The following is a 22,141-nucleotide window of genomic DNA, read 5'->3' on the forward strand; positions in this document are numbered from 1 at the left end:
ATAGCTAGACACATGTATTACAGACACAATAGAAGCCTTTAGGGCACCTGAAGCTTTCTGCCTTGCACAAAAATAAAATCTCTCTCTCCCTTTCTCTTTCTCTTGCTTATTCTCTCTCTCTCTTTTCCAGGCTTTTAGTGCCATCTTAATTCTAGGTCTTTTAGTCCCACCTTTTTGAATCAACAAAATTATTTCTGCTTCCTGGCTTTTAGATTGGAAGCTACCTGCTTAATATTTACATAATGGTTCTGTTTGATATCTGCCTTACTGGTTTTCAGCCCTTCCAATAAAAATGGGTTTAAGTTTTATACAGACATAACTCAGTGTTGACTTTTAACTAAAACAATGTCTTTTTTGGATTGGAAAGAAACCTATCCATAAGCTTTATTTTTGAGTTAAACCTACCGTATGTGAATGAAGATTAGAAGATTACCAATCTTATTTAATGCCATTGCAGATATTGTCATATGGAACTGTTAAACTTAAAGTCCTGAACCAATCCATGAATTCAAAAAAGGTTCCAAACTTTTTCAACTATCATAAATTGGATAGATAAATTATACAAACACAAACATAGCTTTTAACACAAAGACAAAAACATTTATGAAGATTATGAAAAGGAGTGAAAAATACAGGTGAAACTTGAAAATTTAGAATATCATGCAAGTTCATTTATTTCAGTAATGCAACTTAAAAGGGGAAACTAATATATGAGATAGACTCATTACATGCAAAGCAAGATAGTTCAAGCCGTGATTTGTCATAATTGTGATGTTTATGGCTTACAGCTCATGAAAACCCCAAATCCACAATCTCAGAAAATTAGAATATTGTGAAAAGATGCAATATTCTAGGCTCAAAGTGTCCCACTCTAATCAGCTAATTAAGCCATAACACCTGTAAAGGGTTCCTGAGCCTTTAAATGGTCTCTCAGTCTGGTTCAGTAGGAATCACAATCATGGGGAAGACTGCTGACCTGACAGTTGTGCAGAAAACCATCATTGACACCCTCCATAAGGAGGGAAAGCCTCAAAAGGCAATTGCAAAAGAAGTTGGATGTTCCCAAAGTGCTGTATCAAAGCACATTAATAGAAAGTTACATGGAAGGGGAAAGTGTGGAAGAAAAAGGTGCACAAGCAGCAGGGATGACCACAGCCTAGAGAGGATTGTCAGGAAAAGGCCATTCAAAAGTGTTGGGGACTTTTACAATATGGGGCATTGCCAAGTAAAAGATGAGAGACATGAGACCGAACAATGCAGAAGAGCTGAAGGCCGCTATTGAAGCATACTGGTCTTCCATAACACCTCAGCAGTGCCACAGGCTGATAGCTTCCATGCCACGCCGCATTGAGGCAGTAATTGCTGCAAAAGGGGTCCAAACCAAGTACTGAGTACATATGCATGCTTATACTTTTCAGAGGTCCGATATTGTTCTATGTACACTCCTTGTTTTATTGATTGCATGTAATATTCTAATTTTCTGAGATTGTGGATTCATGAGCTGTACGCCATAATCATCACAATTATGACAAATCATGGCTTGAACTATCTTGCTTTGCATGTAATGAGTCTATCTCATATATTAGTTTCCCCTTTTAAGTTGCATTACTGAAATAAATGAACTTTTGCACGATATTCTAATTTTTCGAGTTTCACCTGTACATGTATTATGAGAAATGTAAATCAACATACATATTTTTATGTTATTTTAAAAACCTGTTAAAATGAAAATGTTGAAAAGTTCATCCATTCCAAGTTATGGGAGAGATAGAGTGCAAGAAAAAAAGAACAAGGGGGGTAAGAGCAGGCTGAGTGTATGCCAAAGGGTGATTCATTTCTGCAGCAGTCATATGGGACCAACCATGCAGAAAAGCTTATCCAACTTCATAAAACAGAAAAGGATTTTTTTTTGTATGGAGAAATATTTCATGAAACAACCCACAATTCCAGCTGAACTCTATATTCAGGAAAGAATGGCTTATTCTCTCTGTACTTTACATAAAATGTTAAAGGTAAAGGTAAAGTTTCCCCCGCACATGAGTGCTAGTCGTTTCCGACTCTAGGGGCCAGTGCTCATCTCCGTTTCAAAGCCGAAGAGCCAGCGCTTGTCCGAGGACGTCTCCGTGGTCATGTGGCCAGCATGACTGGACGCCAAAGGTGCACGGAACGCTGTTACCTTCCCACCGTAGTGGTCCCTATTTTTCTACTTGCATTTTTACGTGCTTTTGAACTGCTAGGTTGGCAGAAGCTGGGACGAGTAACAGGCGCTCACTCTGTTACGCGGCACTCGGGATTCGACCCGCCAAACTGCCGACCTTCCGATCGACAAGCTCAGCGTCCTAACCCACTGAGCCAGAATAAAGCAAAATGCCAATATAAGTCCTTTTTCCAGATCACAAACTGTTATACAGCTATAGCAAATATACACGGAGTATAACTGAATATTGAGGGTGACATGTAGAACTCATGTTTTTATTATTTTATTTTAATCCCATTTATATCCCGCCCTTCTCCGAAGACTCAGGGCGGCTTACAATTTAAGCACAAACCAATGTGCTTAGCAATAGCCTTCATTCTATGTATATGCCTGCTTATTATGTTATGGATGTGGTGATGTAAGGAGAAAAGACCACAAGCAAGCCAGGATGCCATCAGTATTGAAGTAGAATCCATTTTGGCAAAGCCATTTCTCCCTAACTTTTGAAACTGATTTTAGTTCTTGAAGCAGAAGGCCATATTATAACTAATGGCAGTATTGCATCAGTTATGGCTGTCATTATTAAACTGACCAAAATAGTTATGATGGTCTACTGAAAACATAAACACTCAAGATTTCTGCAAAGTCACACTTAAGGTTTGTGCTATTCAGCTGCAGTATTCATATACTTTTACAAAATGCCAGAAATTCTAATACAAAATCATTTTAATAAAGTGTCATAAAAATGATACTTATGGTTACATACCAGTGAGTTTTCTAGTTATATGTAAACCACGGGAAAAATTGTCTGAGCACGTACCTAATTGCAGATGATAGGTGTGCCTGTTGCATTTCTGTTCCATTAAAAAGAAAAAGAACCATATTATTTAATAACATTGTCCCAAGAAATAGTAAATTCACTCTAAAACCTATAATAGCTACCGCCCAAATAAGCCTGTCTAGTTTATAGAAGCGCAGACGCTTGGTTACTAAGTCATAGACATTTCACTTTCAGGAAACATTATTTTAGAATAAAATAAGATGTTTAGCAAGACTTGATTTCTGAATTTTGTTTCTTTCTGAGTTTAAGGATGGAACTGCTTTGAGTTATTATGCTTAGATATGCATTGTTTTGTCTCTTAACATAATAATTTAACCTAGCCAATCTCCCAGGAACATAACACTCTGATCAGATTTCACTAATCTCCATTTTTAATAATCTCTTTAAACCAGAAACAAATGATACATACAGTCTTTCATTTCTCCATGCTTAGATATCACTTTAAACATTCTGATGCTGAGTTCTACTGCCTATTTTACAACAGCACAACTTTCTTCTTTCCTCAAGTACTAACTTCATATTAGCCTTCCTGTCTTGAGCCAACTTTTCCTCTCCTGCAACTGCCAACTGTCATATCACTGTTCATTTTTAAGCTATTTGAAATCTCCCTCATCTTTCAGTTGTAAGTTTGACAACCACAGATGTTTAATATCTGACATGGGAAAAATAACCCATGTTTCTCTTGTTTAATTACTTTTTATTCTCATTCAGAGAAAACTCATAGAATACAAATGTTGCAAAACACAATTAAAAATATAAAACAACAGAAAAAAGTCTTTGCATTGTGGGAAGTCAGCCCCCCCCCCAGAGAAGGAAACATTAAAAGGGCAGAATATTATATTTCCTCAAAGGATCTTAAAAAGGCAGAAAAACATGCCCAGTTTTTCTTAATAGCCCCAAGTTTCCCTCCCCTAAGCAGAAACCAGCTCTGTAGAAATGCAGATATCATAATCTTTTCAGAAAGACTGGCACCTGGAAGCTTAGAGCTGATTGGATTAGAAAGACAAAGATCCCTAGAATCAACAATCCCTCACACCAAAAAAAATCCAACACAGGACATAGTTATCAGCCACACCCCCAGGGAAGTAGGATATTTATTTATTTTTATTTATTTATTTTATTAAATTTATACACCGCCCTATTCCCGTAGGACTCAGGGCGGTTTACAGGGAAAATTAAAAACATAACATACAAAAATTAAAATCAATTAAAACAATTAATTAATTCAAGTCCCTGAAATTTAAAACTAAAACCCAATAAAAAATTAAAACCCCTCAGCCTGGGCCAGAGAGCTTGAAGAGCCAAGTTTTCAGGTCCCTGCGAAATGAGCGAAGGTCGGGGGCAGTCCTAAATTCCATGGGGAGTTGGTTCCATAGGGCCAGCGCGCCCACAGAGAACGCTCTTCCCCTGGGAATAACCCGCCGGCATTCCTTAACTGGCGGTATCCTGAGAAGGCCCTCCCCGTGGGAGCGCACAGGATGAAGGGAGCTTGATGCCGGCAGCAGGTGTTCCCTCAAATATCCCGGACCCAAGCCATTTAGGGCTTTATAGGTCATCACCAGCACCTTGAATCTCACCTGAAGGGCAACAGAGAAGCCAATGCAGCTCGCGGAGTAGAGGTGTTACATGGGAGTATCGGGAAACCCCCATCACAACTCGTGCGGCTGCATTCTGCACCAGTTGAAGCCTCCAAGTGGTCCTCAAGGGTAGCCCCATGTAGAGAGCGTTTCAGTAGTCTAAATGGGAGGTCACGAGTGCATGAGTGACTGTGCGTACGGCATCTCGGTCACGGTAGGGTCTCAACTGGCGCACCAGGTGAACCTGGGCAAAAGCCCCCCTAGTCACGGCTCCTATGTGGTCTTCAAAATTGAGCCGTGAATCCAGGAGAATGCCCAAGTTGCGAGCCCTATCAACGGGGGGTAACACCTCACCCCCCATCGTTAAAGATGGAATAGTCTGGTTGACCCGAGATGCCAGTATGCACAGCCACTCAGTCTTGGCAAGATTGAGACGAAGCCTGTTTCTCCCCATCCAGACCCGGACCGCTTCCAGGCAACGGGACATCACGGTGAGGGCATCACTGGGTTGGTTCGGGTGGAGAAAAAAATTTGGGTATCATCAGCATACTGATGATACCCCACCCTGAAACCACGAATGATCTCGCCCAGCGGCTTCATATAGATGTTGAACAGGAGGGTGTCAAATCCTCGTCTACGCCGGGTAATGCAAGCAAGCAGGAAAAACACGACGTAGTATACCTTTACTAGCAGGATCTCCAAGCAATTGCAAAGTCAGCGTTGGGAACCACTCGTCCCAACGCTTCTTTTAAACGTTGCTAATAATTGATTAACAGCCCCACCCGTTAGCCCCACCCTCCCCCACGCAGACCAGCATTCGCCTGAACTGCGTAAAACCCCACCCCCCTATCCTGTCGCCCCACGCCCTGCTTCTTCCCCTGACGCCGAGGTCCATACAGTGTGAAGGAAGGTGTAAGTCCAGTATCCCCCTCTCCCGTACCCTAAAGTCCCTATTGTGCTCCCCTCCACCAACTCGGTATTCCGTGCCACACCCGCAGCCCCTTGGCAAGCCCCATCGTCCGATCGCAGCTGTAGGGCGCCCTGCAGCTCTGCCGGTATGCAACCAGCTGAAACGTCCGTAGGTCTTGTCTCCGACCGCGTAACTCTTGCGCGATGGTCGGGGTCCGCCCCTCGCTGTTGCTGCCCCACTGTCCGGGCCGGCGCGGCTCTTGCGTGACTGACGGGACCCGCTGCAGGCCACCGCACAGCTGATCGAGCTTGCGCGGCTTCCCCTTGCCTGCCGGGACCCGTTTCAGGCCGCCGCACAGCTGCTAGGGCTGGCGCGGCTTCCCCGTGTTCGGCAAGGCTTGTTTCCGGCCGCCAAACAGCCGTTCGGGCAGGCGCGGCTCCTCCACGATTCACTTCTGGCCGCCGAGCAGCTGTTCGGGCAGGTACGGCCTCGGCGTGGACGCCCGGGGTCTTTGTCGGTCGCTGAGCAGCTGTTCGGGAAGGCACGGCCTCGGCGTGGATGCCCGGGGTCTTTGTCGGCCGCTGAGCAGCTGTTCGGGAAGGCGCGGCCTCGGCGTGGACGTCCGGGGTCGTTGTCGGCCGCTGAGCAGCTGTCGGGCGCGGCTGCGGGCTGCGGGCTGCGGCTGGATCCCTCTCCCAGTGAGTATGTCGAGCCCGAGGGGCTCGACAGTCGGCCCCTCCTACCAAGGCTCCTTTTGGAAGGCAAGACATAGAAGTTATACATGCACCAAGGAGAGCAGCAGTTTCCCTTCGACTCCCTCCCGAGGGCTTACCAGGGTGCTTCTGGTGGAACGCTTTAACTAACCCAGGGGCCTGAACATTCGATTCCGCCACCCAGGATGCCTCAGTAACCGGGTATCCCTTCCAAAGCACTAGGTATTGCAGCCGCCCTCTCCGCACCCTGGAGTCTAGAACCTCCTGTATCTCATATTGTCCATCACCCACAGGCCCCGGCCCTACTGACTCCCCCCAGACAGGAACGGGGGCTGGTTTTAGCAAGCTCCCGTGGAACACGGGATGCACCTTGCCCAGGAATTTAGGCAGCCGGAGGCGCACCGTGACCGGGTTGATGATGTGGGTGACCTGGAAGGGGCCTATGTACTTAGGGCCCAGCTTCTTGCTAGGTATTTGCAACCGCAAGTATTTTGTGGACAAGTACACCCAATCCCCAAAACCTGGGGTGTAGAACGGTTGGCGCTTCTTGTCTGCTTGGGCCTTTACGATACTGGCTTGCTTGTTCAGTGCCTCCTTGGTTGCTGCCCATGCCTTCCTGATTTGCAGCATCCACTCCTGGTCGCACTCGGGAACGGGAGGGAAATCGTAGCCAGACACCACTGTGTACGGTGGGAGACCAGTGCTACTGTGCACAGCATTGTTGTGGGCGATTTCTGCAAACGCCAGTAGGTCAGCCCAATCTGCCTGCTGGTACGAGACGTAACTGCGTAGATATTGCTCCACTGCCGCGTTGGCCCGTTCAGCAGCACCGTTCGTGCAGGGATGGTACCCCGAGCTTAATCCCTGGGACGACCCGATGAACTGGAGGAACTCACGCCAAAACCTGGCGGTAAACTGCACTCCCCGGTCCGAGATAATGCATCTAGGCGCCCCGTGTAAGCGGTACACGTGGGTTATAAACAGCCAGGCCAGACGCCGGGCCGAAGGCAAGCCCCTCAACGGGACAAAATGGGCCTGTTTGGAAAACAGGTCAACCACGGTCCAGATAACAGTGTACCCCCGGCTCTCTGGTAGGTCCACGATGAAATCCATCCCGATGTCCTGCCATGGCCGGCTAGGGTCCGCCACTGTCTGTAAAAGCCCTGCTGATTTCCCGGGCTGGGGTTTGGCCATAGCACACGTGTGGCAACGCTGGACATAATCCTTGACCTGCCGCCTCATTCCGGGCCACCAGAACTGACGTCTGGCAAGGTGCAGGGTTTTTAGGAACCCGAGGTGTCCGGCCTGCTTGGCATCATGACACCTATAAAGCACAGTCTCTCGCAGGGTTTGTGGCACGTACATCTTACTCCCATACCATGCCAGGTCATCCCGTCGAGTTAGGAGCCGCGGGTGCTGCTGTAACCAGCTATCTCCCACCAGAGCCTTTTTCAGCCGCTGTACAAGGTCGTCCACAACCTTGTTCTGTACAGCCCGTACCACCTCTGGGCCGAGAGGAGGGATAAGAGCTTGCACCACCTCCTCCCGCTGGTTGTCATACTGCGGAAGCTGTGAGAGGGCATCCGCCTGGAAATTCTTCCCCCCTGGGACGTATTTCAGGGTAAACCTGAACCGCCTGAAATACAGGGCCCACCGCACATGCTTAGGGGCCAACTTACGTGGGGATTGTAGGGCTTCTAAGTTCCTGTGGTCCGTCCACACTTCAAAGGGCTTCTCTGCCCCCTCCAGGAGATGCCGCCACGTCTCCAACGCCCACCGAACGGCGTAGGCCTCCTTTTCCCAGATAGCCCAGGCGCGTTCAGTGGCCGATAGCTTTTTGGACGCGTAAGCACAAGGTTGCAATGCGCCTTTACTGTTGTGTTGCAATAGAACAGCTCCGACTGCCACGTCGCTAGCATCTGCTTGCACGACGTATGGCGCTGCTGGGTCGGGATGCAAAAGTATGGGTTCTCGGGTGAACAAACCTTTCAGGGTCTCGAAGGCCCATTGACATTCTATGGTCCACGCTACACGCAACCCCGGTCATGGTTTCACCGCTAACTTCTTGGTTTTAAGTAAGTCTGTTAGTGGAAGAGCTACTGCAGCAAAAGATGGTATAAATTGGCGGTAAAAGTTGGCAAACCCCAGGAAGCTCTGTAGCTGTCGTCTGGTCCCCGGGGCTTGCCACTGCAATATAGCCTCCACTTTCTTTGGGTCCATTGCAATCCCAGCCGCCGAGACCCGATAGCCCAAGTAGTCCAGACGAGAAGCATGAAACTCACATTTTGACAGCTTCACATACAGCCGTGCGTCTAGGAGCTTCCGCAGAACCTGCCGTACGAGGGCAACGTGCTGGTCCATTGTCTCCGTATATATAAGGATGTCGTCAAGATACACGAGCACCCCCCTATACAAGTGTTCATGCAGAACTTGATTTATCAGTTGCATGAACACGGCGGGGGCCCCCTGGAGTCCGAATCGCATCACACGAAATTGGTAGCTACCCAATGGGCAGTTAAATGCCGTTTTCCACTCGTCTCCCCTCTTGATACGCACCCGATAATAGGCTTCGCGTAAGTCCAACCGGGTAAACACCCTCCCCTTAGCCAGGTGGGACAACATGTCCTTCATCAAGGGCAGTGGATACAAATGTTCAACACACACTGCATTGACCCCCCGGTAGTCCACACAAAGACGCAGCCCCCCGTCTTTCTTCTCCCTAAAGAGAACTGGTGCTGCCATCCGCGAACGAGCAGGTTGTATGAACCCCCGTGCAAGGTTCTTGTCAATGTAACTCCGGAGTTCCGACATCTCCCGTGGGGTCATGGCGTACATCCGGGGCTTAGGAAGTTTGACCCCCGGCTCCAGCTCGATCGCGCAGTCCGTCGGTCAATGGGGAGGCAGGAGATCGCATTCTTGCTCACTGAAAACCTCGAGGAATTCGGTGTACTCTGGCGGCACTTGTACCTCCGCCCCAGCCCTGCAACTCTCCTCCGGCTTCCCTGGCGGGTCAGATGTGCTCGGCCGCTCATGATCAGGGGGCTGTGGCCCAATCCCTAAACGCAGGTGTCGACAACCCCCCTCCCACCAAATGGTCGGCCCCCACCTGTCCAGCCACGTTAGTCCCAGAATCACCTCCTCCGTCATGGAGGGCACCACGATGAACCGCAACCGTTCCCAGTGCTCCCCCATATCCAGCCGCATGAGTTCTGTGACGTGGGTGATAGGCACCCCCCCCAGAAGAGACCCATCCACCTGCTGAAAACGTATCGGATTCCTCAGCCGTACCACCCCAACACCCAGTTTGGCCACCACCTTCCGGCTAATGAGACACCTCGTGCTACCCGAGTCAATTAAAGCCTTAAACTCCATCACCTCCCCCGTGGCGGGGTTTGTTAACGTAACCGGGACTGAAAATGAGCTAACCGGAGCACTTACCATGGGGTCCTCCTCTGGCCTATCACCATGCTCGTAAAACTCCACGTTCACATCGATGGCACTGTCCTCCTCCGTCTGGCCGCTTCCCCCTGGTGTTGACTCCACAGCCTGCCGAGAAGCCCGGGAACGCTCTGCAAAGCGCCCGGGGGTTGCGCTCCTTGCTGGGGTTGCTGCTGCAACCACCCGGGATGCGGGTATAGGGCAGGCGGCCATGCGGTGCCCTGGCTGATCGCACCTGAAGCAATGCAGAACGGACCGTGGTGGCTGAACAGCGGGACCCAGCGACGATGGTGGCGGCTTCTGCACATGGCCCTGCGACCTTGGCGGGACCTGACGGGAGTCTCCTGCGGCCCGCACACGGCGTTGACAAACCCGTAAGGCCACATCCAGCTCGACCGCGACCCGCAGCCACTCTTGAAGCCTAGGAGGGATCCCACGGACGATACAAGCCCGTAGGAGATAATCGTCCAGCCCGGCCCGGAAATGGTGGACCAGCATCCTCTCCGGCCATGAACTGAGCCTGCCGGCCACTTCTCGAAAGTCCTGCACGTATGCCGTAGCTGGACAACCGTTCTGCCGCAGGCCAATGATTTCAGCCTCCGCTCGGTGCGTGCACGTCACGTCCTCAAATCGTGTGCGCAGAGCTTCGAGGAGAAGGCCAACGTCCCCCAGCTCACGGGCACGGTCGCCGTAGAGGTTCACCACCCAAGCCGCTGCCTCCCTTTGTAATGCCGTAGTGACAGCCATCACCATCGCCCACTGGGATGTATACAAAGGACCGTACTGGTCCAGATGATGGATGGCTTGTCCGAGGAACAGGGCCAAACGATCAGGGTTACCGTCAAAGGTCACGGGCAGCGGTGGTGGGCCCCAAGCCGCGGGCCCTCCCCATGGACCCGCCGGGCCTCCCAGCCTCTGTGCAACCCCTGGTTGTTGCCACCCCAACACCCCTGCTGGTACAGCACCCCCCGGCCTTGTTCCACCAGGCCCTGCGAGGCCCAAGTCGGGAGCAGCCGCCTGTCCCGGCGGTGGAAGACCTGGGACCTGCGGGGTACCAGGGGCCTGCAGGGCCTGAAAGCGGGGACTCGCCAAATGGAACCGGGTTTGGCTCCTGCGCTCCGGGTCGGTCCTGGTTTGTGTCCATCTATCGGTCTCCAGGTCGGTATCAGTAGGGGTCCACGGCCGAGGTTCTCCAAAATGGTCCCTCAGGACGTCCATGGTGTAACTACCAGGAGCCGTGGTGTAGCTCCACTCCTCTCCGCCCTCATCGGTGGCACGACGCTCTCTCCATTCCCAGAGGGACCCCTTCCCTCTAGATGGTTGATTTTGTCCAGCCACCGGCTGACTCAAGACAGGGCTGAGCCACCATTCCCCAGGCTTCTCCTGGACAGCCAGTTCCGGAGCCTCAGTTCCCTTTGGTGCTGGTCCAAGGTCCCGGACCTTGGACCAAACAACTGGTGTGGCCTCTGCCAATTCCCCCACCTCAAGGGGCACAGCAACCCCAGCTGGTTCCTCCCCTCCTGCCACGGGCACACCACCCTGAGTCCCCTCAGCCATGCTGGCAAGCAAAAAGCAAGAGCACAACAAAAGGAGCGCTGTGCTGATTGAACGCTGACTTACTGTCAAATCCTCGTCTACGCCGGGTAATGCAAGCAAGCAGGAAAAACACGACGTAGTACGGATGACTGCGAGAGTACCTTTACTAGCAGGATCTTCAAGCAATTGCAAAGTCAGCGTTGGGAACCACTCGTCCCAACGCTTCTTTTATACGTTGCTAATAATTGATTAACAGCCCCACCCGTTAGCGCCACCCTCCCCCACGCAGACCAGCATCCGCCTGAACTGCGTAAAACCCCACCCCCCTATCCTGTCGCCCCACGCCCTGCTTCTTCCCCTGACGCCAGGGTCCATACAGTGTGAAGGAAGGTGTAAGTCCAGTATCCCCCTCTCCCGTACCCTAAAGTCCCTATTGTGCTCCCCTCCACCAACTTGGTATTCCGTGCCACACCCGCAGCCCCTTGGCAAGCCCCATCGTCCGATCGCAGCTGTAAGGCGCCCTGCAGCTCTGCCGGTATGCAACCGGCTGAAACATCCGTAGGTCTTGTCTCCGACCGCGTAACTCTTGCGCGATGGTCGGGGTCCACCCCTCGCTGTTGCTGCCCCACTGTCCGGGCTGGCGCGGCTCTTGCATGACTGACGGGATGCGCTGCAGGCCACCGCACAGCTGATCGAGCTGCGTGGCTTCCCCTTGCCTGCCGGGACCCGTTTCAGGCCGCCGCACAGCTGCTAGGGCTGGCGCGGCTTCCCCGTGTTCGGCAAGGCTTGTTTCTGGCCGCCAAACAGCCGTTCGGGCAGGCGCGGCTCCTCCACGATTTGCTTCTGGCCGCCGAGCAGCTGTTCAGGCAGGCGCGGCCTTGGCGTGGACGCCCGGGGTCTTTGTCGGCCGCTGAGCAGCTGTTCGGGAAGGCGCGGCCTCGGCGTGGATGCCCGGGGTCTTTGTCGGCCGCTGAGCAGCTGTCGGGTGCGGCTGCGGCTGCGGGCTGCGGGCTGCGGCTGCGGCTGGATCCCTCTCCCGGTGAGTATGTCGAGCCCGAGGGGCTCGACAGAGGGGAGAGAGAACCAACCCCTGAGGAACTCCACAAACGAGAGGCCTCGGGGCGAATCTCTGCCCTCCCATCAACACCGACTGTGAGAGGCCCAGGAGATAGGAGGAGAACCACCGTAGAACGGTGCCTCCCACTCCCAACCCCCTGAGACGCCGCAGTAGGATACCATGGTCGATGGTATCAAAAGCCGCTGAGAGTTCTAATAGGACTAGGACAGAGGAACAACCCCTGTCCCGAGCCCGCCAGAGATCATTCACCAGTGCGACCAATGCCGTCTCCGTGCTGTGCCCGGGCCTGAAACCCGATTGGTACGGGTCCAGATAATCAGTTTCCTCCAGGAACAGAGGAAGCTGATGCGCCACCACACTCTCAACAACCTTCGCCAAAAAGTGAAGGTTGGAGACCGGATGATAGTTATTTAAAACAGCCGGGTCCAGGGCAGGCTTCTTGAGGAGGGGTCTCACCACCGCCTCCTTCAAGGCAGCAGGGAAGATACCCTCCTTCAAGGAAGCAGTTATTACTGCCTGGAACCAGCCTCGTGTCTCCTCCCGGGCCGCATAAACCAGCCAGGAGGGGCACGGATTCAACAAACAGGTGGTGGAGCTCAGCCTCCCCATCATCCTGTCCACATCATCAGGGGAAACAGGATCAAACTCAGTCCAGATAACATGCTCAAGAGTGTCCGATTCCTCCACGTCAGACTCTGCCCAGTCAGAGTCCAAACTGGCCCGGATCTGAGCGATTTTGTCCATCAGATGATGACTAAACTCCTCGGCCCGTCCCTGTAAGGGATCCTCCCTCACCTCCTGGTTAAGAAGGGAGCGAGTCACCCTAAACAGGGCGGCCAGGTGATTATCTGTGGACGCGATGAGGGCAGCAAAGTAATTAGCCTTAGCCGTCCTCATCGCCGCAAGATAAGACCTTATAAAGATTCTTAACTGCAATCGGTCAGATTCGGATCGGCTGGATCTCCAACAGCTCTCTAGACCCCGTCTCCTACGCTTCATCTCCCGGAGCTCCACAGAAAACCATGGAGCCCACTGGGATCTGCGCCAGGTCAGGGGTCGGAAGGGTACAACATGGTCAAGCACCTCGGTGGCAGCCCTTTCCCAGGCATCCACCAAGGCATCCGCCAGGCTGTGAGTGAGGGGGATATAGACCCAAGCGCCGTCTGGAACCGTTCCGGGTCCATTAGGCGCCTGGGGTGGAACCACCTAGTCAGATATGACCTTTGGGACATAATAGGAACAACTCACCACAATCAGAATACCAGAAAGGCACACTCAGACTCAGGTCAAAGTTCATGCCACAGGAACAACTCCAAACAAAAGTTCAAGAAGGTATAAAAACCCACCACTCCCTACTAAAGATGGTCAGCTCTGCTAGAGCCATCTTTCTGTCTGGCTCTCCTCTTTAATAAACTACAACCTTTTTTCTAAAGCAGTCTCCATATTGACTATAGAATGATGACCTATAAACATAACTTTAGTTTAGAATTCATGAACAAGAACTAGCTTAAACACAGCTGAGGCATGAAAGCCTCATGGAAGAGTAAAAGGGAACAGGAATGTTGAAGTGAGAGGTGATAAACTGAAATTATTATGACAATAGAGGCTCCAATTTGGATTAGGTATTCAATACTTGCCTGAATAAGATTATGGTTAGATTCTATACCTATTAGGTGTACAAGCCTTCAGGACAAAAATGTGCATAAATGCACTGCCAAATTGTAGTAATATCTGTTGTATTTATTCCTATAAAACATGGCTTTTTATGCAGCTTCAGTGGGATTTATATAAATCCAAATATTATTTTCAACTATTTCATTCATAGATTTCAGTTATTTATTTTAAGTGCTCAAACAGATGGCTGGAGGTAAAAATTTGTACTTGAATGACATCAATGTGTGCTATAAATTTTAATGGTTTTTATTTTTTACTCTATTTTATTCATTGAGAAAAACACTGGAATAAATGTGCAGTGAGGTTACTATACTAACTGGTCAATGATAGCAAAATGATTCTCTTCTCATCTGCTTCCAAATACAAAACTTGCCAAAAATAATTTAATTGGGAAATAGTATATCCAAATTATTTTACTGTTGGCATGTTTTTGAAATATTTGGCAGGAATTTTTGTACAGAATAAAAAAAAATTGAAAGCTAAAAATAATAATAATCAGAACTTTTTGAAAAGACCTATTTAATATGCTTACACCTTCAAGTAGGTAGAAATGTTTTAGCATTCAATTTTAAATTCAGAAATAGGAAGAGGTTTTGGCTTATAATGTAAATAATTAAATGTATGTGTTCCCTAAATCTATATAAAAACACATGTATACACAGCTATTCCTTTAACACAAAGTCCATATAGATGGGTGAAAAAACTAGTTCGGCTCATACTATTGTCTGTTTGAATGTCTCAAAATGATGCATGAGTCAGATGTATTTGCAACTGAAATCCCAGTTTTCAAAATTTAGAAATCAGCTGTTATGTATAGTTATTAGAGAGAAAAAGAGCAGAGAATATTACCTGAAATCATTAATATGCAGGAAAAATGGAAACAGAACTTCATAGATTAAAAACCGTGAAAATGAACATGCAGATAAATTGTCGTGCAGATGTGTCTTGCTGAATTTACAAACTGTAAAAAGATTCAAAGCAGGAATCAAAACTATGAAACACTGAAAATGAAAGAGAAAAGTTCATCCACACCAACAGTATTTTTGTTTTATTGATGCAGTGTATGCCACTCAGCATACACAATGAACAGCTCAGCAGGAGGCTGAATGAGCAGGTCAGCAGGAGGTTGGACAGCTCCGGCTATAACCGTTCACGCGGGAAAAGCCTGAATGGCTCAAGCTGTTGACAGCCCCAGGCATGGTCAGCCCTGGCAGGAAGCCAGGATTTAAACCCATTGGCCACCTGCACTGGCGGGAAGCCCAGGTTTGAACTGATTGGATGTCATCCACCTGGGCAGGTACAAATAGACGCCAGGTATCCCCTTTTCCCCAGTTCGTTCTGTTCCTGAATAAACGCATCGTTACCCAGCTCTGTGTCCGTCTCTCTGTGAAGCACGTGACTTTACAATTGAGATATTTATCAGTTGCTTCTTAGTGAATCAATAAAAACTGTATTGTCACATATCAGGCAGCAGTCCTGTCTCAGATAATCGTACAAATTAAAAATGAAAAAATAGGGATATTTTTATGACTGTAAGTAAAATTACAGTCAATTATATGAGTCAACTAATAAAAAGTGTGGGTTTCTGTATAACTTTAAATATTTTAAAGAATTTAATGAGATTCCTTAAGACAAGCTAACACTGTATGCCAGACAAAATAAAGATAGGTTATCTGCTCTGGTGTTCTCATTCTTTTCCTTAGCTCAGGATGAACAGGAAAAACCCAAAGGAACAAAGCTGAGCCACACAGAAGACAATCCTTATGAAGTAAAGAAGTACTTTGATTTCCACAGCTGACAATCAACATAATGGATGGAGGCGTATAAAAGTTTTTATTGCAGAGATTCAGGAAGGCTGACAGTGAGCTGTCATTCAGCTTTCTCAGTGTAATAAAGAAGCCACTAGAAGATTTTATTCAGAATGAGAAAGACCAATCCTCCCGCAGTAGTTTCTAAGCATAGCTAAAAAAGGGCTTGGACTTGGCTCATTCTGGAAAACTGTCATTAATGCAATCTAAAGAGTGATTTTTTTTCACTCCATTGATTCCACTGGCCAATGGCTTAATTTGCATTTTAAGCTGAAGCAAATTTCTCAGAAGAAATGAAGGGGAGGAAAAAGATATGCCAAGCTTCCAATATTCTAGGAATTTCTTAAAAATGTAGGACTTAGATTTTTCCAAATAACCACTTAGGAGTTGGTTATATATAACAGTGGTTCATGGGGTATGCTTTGGAGAGAGAAAAATGGTCCCACAAGATAGAAAGCCTTTTGACTGGATGCATCACTTATTGGATTTCTTGTTCTCCAGCATGATAGATAGAGAATCCATGAATGGGTTAACTCTGGAGGTTTCAACTGTTTCAGTGTTGCAAGTTGTGGGGAAGGTTTCTCAATTAGATAGCATTCGCTGTAGTTCTTCTCAGGATCAGAGTTTGTCCTTCTCTTTCCAGCTGCAGTCTCTCAGAAGCCCCAGGCTGTTTTTTGCAGCATGATAGTTGCGTCCACCATTTTGAATTCCAGCTTACCAGCAGCTGCCAAGAGGAGGCTCTTCCTCAGAAAGCCTCCGTTGCCTTTTTAAGCATGCCAATAGCATCAGAGGCATGCAAAGACTCTCAGAACTGCCTGCCTTCTCTCCTGAATTAAGGGGGAAGGACAGGTTGCTTCTTTTTTCACTACCAGCAGTAGCAGACACCATTTTGGGCGCTGCAATCACATTGCTTTTACTCTGAAAAGGCTTGTGCAGCCTTCTTTGCTAGCTTCTGAGAAGAGCGGGGTAGATTTCAGCCCCCCCAAAACCACAGACTTCAAAAGGGTTTACCTTGCCTCCCAGCTCAGGGACGTTGGTCCCTGAGCCTCTGGTCAGTTGCAGGGGTCCTTTTTCAGGCTTCTTCTCTTCCAATCATTGCAGAGGGTTCTGAGTTCGGATCCCTTCTGACTTTAGCACAATCATTGTTTGCCTTGCCTGAAACCTTTCAAAGTGGATGGTCAAGTACAGGAGGCTTCAACTGTAGCTCTAGGCCTCAACTTAGCTGTCTCATTGTCCATTCCAACAGAAGATGTGTACTGGCCGTGCCATTCTTGGCCTCGCCGCCACAAACTAGGACTAGTGAGCTGGCTGTTATCACTGAGGTGATCTCAGCATTCCACTGAGATATCTCCCCATTGTGATGGCAGACAAAACTGCACCTCAGGCTTCAAATGGTGCCCCTACCACTCCTGCACAATCAAAGCATAAGTCCTCCAAACTGGAGGCTGCTGGAAAGCTCAAGGCCAAAGCCAAGGCCATCTCTGGCAAAAGGTCCTCCAAGGTGGCAGAGAAAGAGGCCAGCAGGAGGCACTAGGCCTTAGAAAGACAGTTTGCCAAGGCCCAGTAACAAGGCATGATGGGCGCTCAACAGGTCTCTTCTCCTCTGGCAGAGGACTCTGTATTTGGGCCACAGCTTGCTCCTCCTCCCTCATCTTCCCAGAGGGTCTGGTCTCCTGAGGGGGATGAGGATGACCAACCTTATCTTCCCAGGGCTATTTCTGTAGTTGGTGTGCAAAGAACCATTTAGATCTTTCGACTATTACTATCCCAAGGATCTTGACTATTTATTGGATGGGCTTAACAAGGGCTCAGTGCCCAATACCATCCACCAACAAGTAGCAGCTCTCTCCACTGTATTTACATGGGGCAATTCAGAGGCATTGGCTCAACATCCTATGGTATGCTCATTTCTCAAAGGAGCGACCAACACCAAACCTCCAGTGGTTCACCGGTATCCCTCTTGGGATTTGTCACAGGTCTTGCAGGCCCTTACCTCTCCTCCATTTGAACCCATCAGGACCTGTACTCTGCGGTTCTTGACAATTAAGGTGGCCTTCTTGATACCCCTCATGTCAGCTAGATGCATTTCTGAATTGGCAGCTTTCTCTGTTAGACAGGATTTATGCATTTTTCATGCTGTCCTTCGATTGGAACCCTCCTTTATTCCTAAGGTCAAAACCTTGTTTCATAGAGCACAGGAAGTCATTTTGCTGGATTTTTGTCCTCATCCATCTCATGCCTTGGAACAGCAAAGGCACACTCTGGACGTCTGCTGGGCTTTATGCCACTATATTAAGTGGACAGCGTCTTTTCGCAAGTCAGAAGCCCTTTTTGTTTCCTTTCAACCCTCTACTATGGGGTGGAAGGTTTCTTCCTCCACTATAGGCAGGTGGATCAGGGCTTGTATTGCAGGGGTGTACCAATCTCATTCCCTGTCAGTTTCCCAGGCATATCGCTGCTCACTCCACTCATAGTGCTGCAACTTCTGCAACTTGGGCGACACAGGCATCCATTGAAGACATTTGTAGGGCGGTGACATGGTGCTCGCCTTCCCCTTTTGTGAGGCATTATAACCTGGATAGGTTTGCCTCCGCAGACACCTCATTTGTCTGGAGAGTGCAGCAACAGATAGTGCCACAGGGTGGGACACAGGCCCAGACTGATTCCCTCCCATAGGGACAGGGCAGCTTTGGTATGTCCCATTTGTGGATTCTCCATCTATCATGCTGGAGAAGCGGCATTGTCTTACCTGAATGCCTTTTCTCAACATGATGATGGAGAATCCACACCCACCCCTTAGTGTCCGTCAGGTCCTGTGTCAGGGGTATGGGAGCCAACATGTTGGACTGTCATCATTTGCTTCGCCTTCGTCATGACTGGGAGGTGTCTTGGCCCAGGAGAGGCATGGCAAGTTTGACTGACTTAGTCTAATTGGGCAGGAAGACAGAGTTAACCCATTCATGGATTCTCCATCATAATGCTAAGAAAAGGCGTTCAGGTAAGACAACACCCCTTCTTTTCTTTTCCTCTTCAAGATGCAGAAAAGGGTGGGGCTTCAATTTCATTTGTTAGCCTGACAATCTTGGGAACAAAGATGAGCTACTATTTCTCTTGGTCCAGAAAAAATGAAAGACTGATGGTATTGTATTTAGTTTCCAAAACATAGGAGGTGGCTGACTGCACTATTCCATATTTAAAAAAATATATTTTAAAAGTGTACCTTCAGTTTACAACAATATTATAAAGATATGATTGCACTGCTAAATTAAAAAAGATAGAAAATATATTTCAGTTGCTTCATACATTTGAGGAGGTATTAGTACATTCTCTAATCACAAATTTGATTAAGGTTATTGTCTTAATTAGGTAGCAACTACTTTAGATATACCTGCTTTCTTAATTTTAAAGCATCATGAGTTCAATAACAAAGAAAGAAATTACAATAACTGAGGAAGCATGGTGGATTTGCTTTGTATGATTAAAGGTAAGAGACCTAGTGAAAATTAGTGGAGTTATTAATATAGGATAGAGGGTGCAATAGCTCAGTGGTTAAAGATTGTAAGCTCGTCAGCTAGAAAACTGATATCACAGATTTGAGACCAAGTGCCATGCTCCCATTACTTATCCCAGGTGCTGCCCATCTAGTGGTTCGAAAGCATGCAAATGAGAGTAGATAAACAGATACACTACAGTGATAAAGTAACAATATTCCATGCCCTTGGCATATAGTCATGCTGGTCACATGACTATGGAAATGTCTTCAGATAATGCTGGCTCTCTCAGCTAAGAAACAGAGATGAGCACTGTTGTCAAGTTTCCGATGTATGGGCTTTTCAAGTGACTCTGAGGCATTGTTTACCTTAAAAGTCCTTTATTAGCCTAATACACTGGCAAATGCTTGGTCGAAAGAAGCTGGAATCTGAAATCTCTGCCCCTTGCACAATATATTAAAACACAATTCTCCACCTTTCTAATTTTGTCATTAATCATATTCTCCAATTAATTTAAAGAATCAGTTTCCCTTCGCCAAAGCCTTATCTTCTTAGTTAGAGATGGCCTTGAAAAGTGCAATCCTACTCATCCCCTCTCCTAACCTTAAACTAAAACAATACACAAGTCTTAAAGCAATACACAAGTTTAACATATGAAATAGCTACTTCTTCATCTCTTGTCAAGCAATAACATTTGATGTTAGCAGTGTTGACATCTTTCTCCTTACAAAAAGGACAGATCCTGTAATGTAAACATAACACAGGTTAGGAACTGGCTTTTGGTTTGTTAGGGTGTTTCTCATAAAAACTTTTGATAAGTCTGTCAGCTTTCACATCAGTAGATTTCACCCAAATGGCTTTAGACAATGGGTATCCCTTCCATTGTACTAGGTATTGCAATTTCCCCTTAAAGATTCTAGAGTCAAGAATACATTTCAGTTCATAATGGGTCTGACCTGCTACTATGAGGGGTCCAGGTGCTTTCTTAGGGGTAGGTCTTAAAGTGGAGGTTCGAAAAGGTTTCAGCAAGCTACAATGGAACACTGGGTGAATTTTCCCCCAAAGTCTGGGTAGTTTCAATTTTACTGTGACCGGGTTGATGATTTTCACAATGGGGAAAGGCCCCAAGAATTTCGGTCCCAATTTCTTTTTGGGTAGTTTAAGGCGTAAGTATTTGGTTGACAAATAGACCTTTTCCCCAACTTGGAACGTTCTTTGGGGAGCTCTCTTTTTGTTAGCTTGCTTTTTGTAGGTCTCAAAAGTCTTTTTTAAGGCCACCTTTGTATTTTTCCAAACTTCTTCCCAACCCCCCACCCAATGATCAAGAGTCTGGGAAGCGGAGGGTAACTGAGCATATTCCGGTATGGGTTGAATTCTTTCCCTGTGGCTACACAGAAAGGATTGTAGCTGGTGCTGCTATGTACTGAATTATTGTAAGCCACCTCTGCAAAAGGGAGGAGGTCAGTCCAGTTTGTTTGTTGGTAAGAGACGTAGCATCTAAGGTATTGTTCCACCATTTTGTTGGCGGATTCTGCAGCTCCGTTAATTGTGTGACTAAAGTCCCTCCCATTAGGGAGCCATTGGCTTGCTCGAACTTCACAGGTTTTGAAGAGCAGCTGGGCCCGTATGCCCAGTCTCAAGGCACATGACAGGCTAATGATGCATTGGGAGCAGCCAGTATTGACTAGCACTTTCATGTCTACTTGTGCCCCTGACTTAGGGATTATGAGTTTAGCAGGCAATAAAAAAGGTAGGATGCATCGACTCACCATCAGGTCGTTCTCCCCTTCATCGTCGCTGTCAAAACCAGGTAAAGTGGGGGTGGGCCCAGTTGGTGGGCCAGCGTCCTCCTGGGTGGGGGACATAACCTGGGTAACGGGCTCCTGGGCGGCCCAGTTGGACTTTTCTCTCGATGGCTGCTGTGTGGGTTTCTTCCTCGTTGTTGGATCTGGTCTACTCTGCTGTTGCAGGTAAGGAACTGGGCAGTTTGCTGCTCGATGTCCCTGCTGTCCACATTGAAAGCACTTGATTGACGGACCTGTAGGTAGCCTAGGTCTTTCAGCAGTAGCAGTCGTTGGGGTTTTTTGGGGTGGTGGTAGCCATCTGGATCTTGGTTTTGGTGCAGCTTCAGGTGGGGGAGGCTTTTTATAGCGGGCGAGCTGGACATCTAATTTCACCACTGCCTGGTACCATTCATGCAGCTGGTCGGGTACAGCTTGGTAGATACATGCCTGAGAAAGGTGGTCGTCTAACCCTTCTCTAAAAAGGGGATATTCCTCTGTCCTAGTCCTATTAGACCTCTCGGCGGCTTTCGATACCATCGACCATGGTATCCTGCTGCGGCGTCTCAGGGGATTGGGAGTGGGAGGCACAGTTCTTCGGTGGTTCTCCTCCTATCTCCTGGGATGTTCACAGTCGGTGTTGGCAGGAGGGCAGAGGTCGACCCCAAGGTCTCTCGTTTGTGGAGTTCCTCAGGGGTCGGTCCTCTCGCCTCTCCTGTTCAACATCTACATGAAACTGCTGGGTGAGATCATTCGTGGTTTTGGAGTTGGGTATCATCAGTATGCTGATGATACCCAGCTTTTTATTTCGACCCCAAACCACCCCAGTGATGCCCTCGACGTGATGTCCCGTTGCCTGGAGGCGGTTCGGGTCTGGATGGGGAGGAACAGACTTCAGCTCAACCCTGACAAGACTGAGTGGCTGTGCATTCCGGCATCCCGGGATACTCAGAATATTCCACCTCTCTCTATGGGGGGTGAATTATTACCCCCCGTAGATAGGGCTCGCAACTTGGGAGTCCTCCTAGATTCACGGCTCACCCTGGAAGATCATATAGTAGCTGTGACTAGGGGGGCTTTCGCCCAGGTTCGCCTGG

Source organism: Vipera berus (assembly GCF_964194415.1).
Source record: "Vipera berus genome assembly, chromosome: 7".
In the NCBI taxonomy this organism is placed as follows: Eukaryota; Metazoa; Chordata; class Lepidosauria; order Squamata; family Viperidae; genus Vipera; species Vipera berus.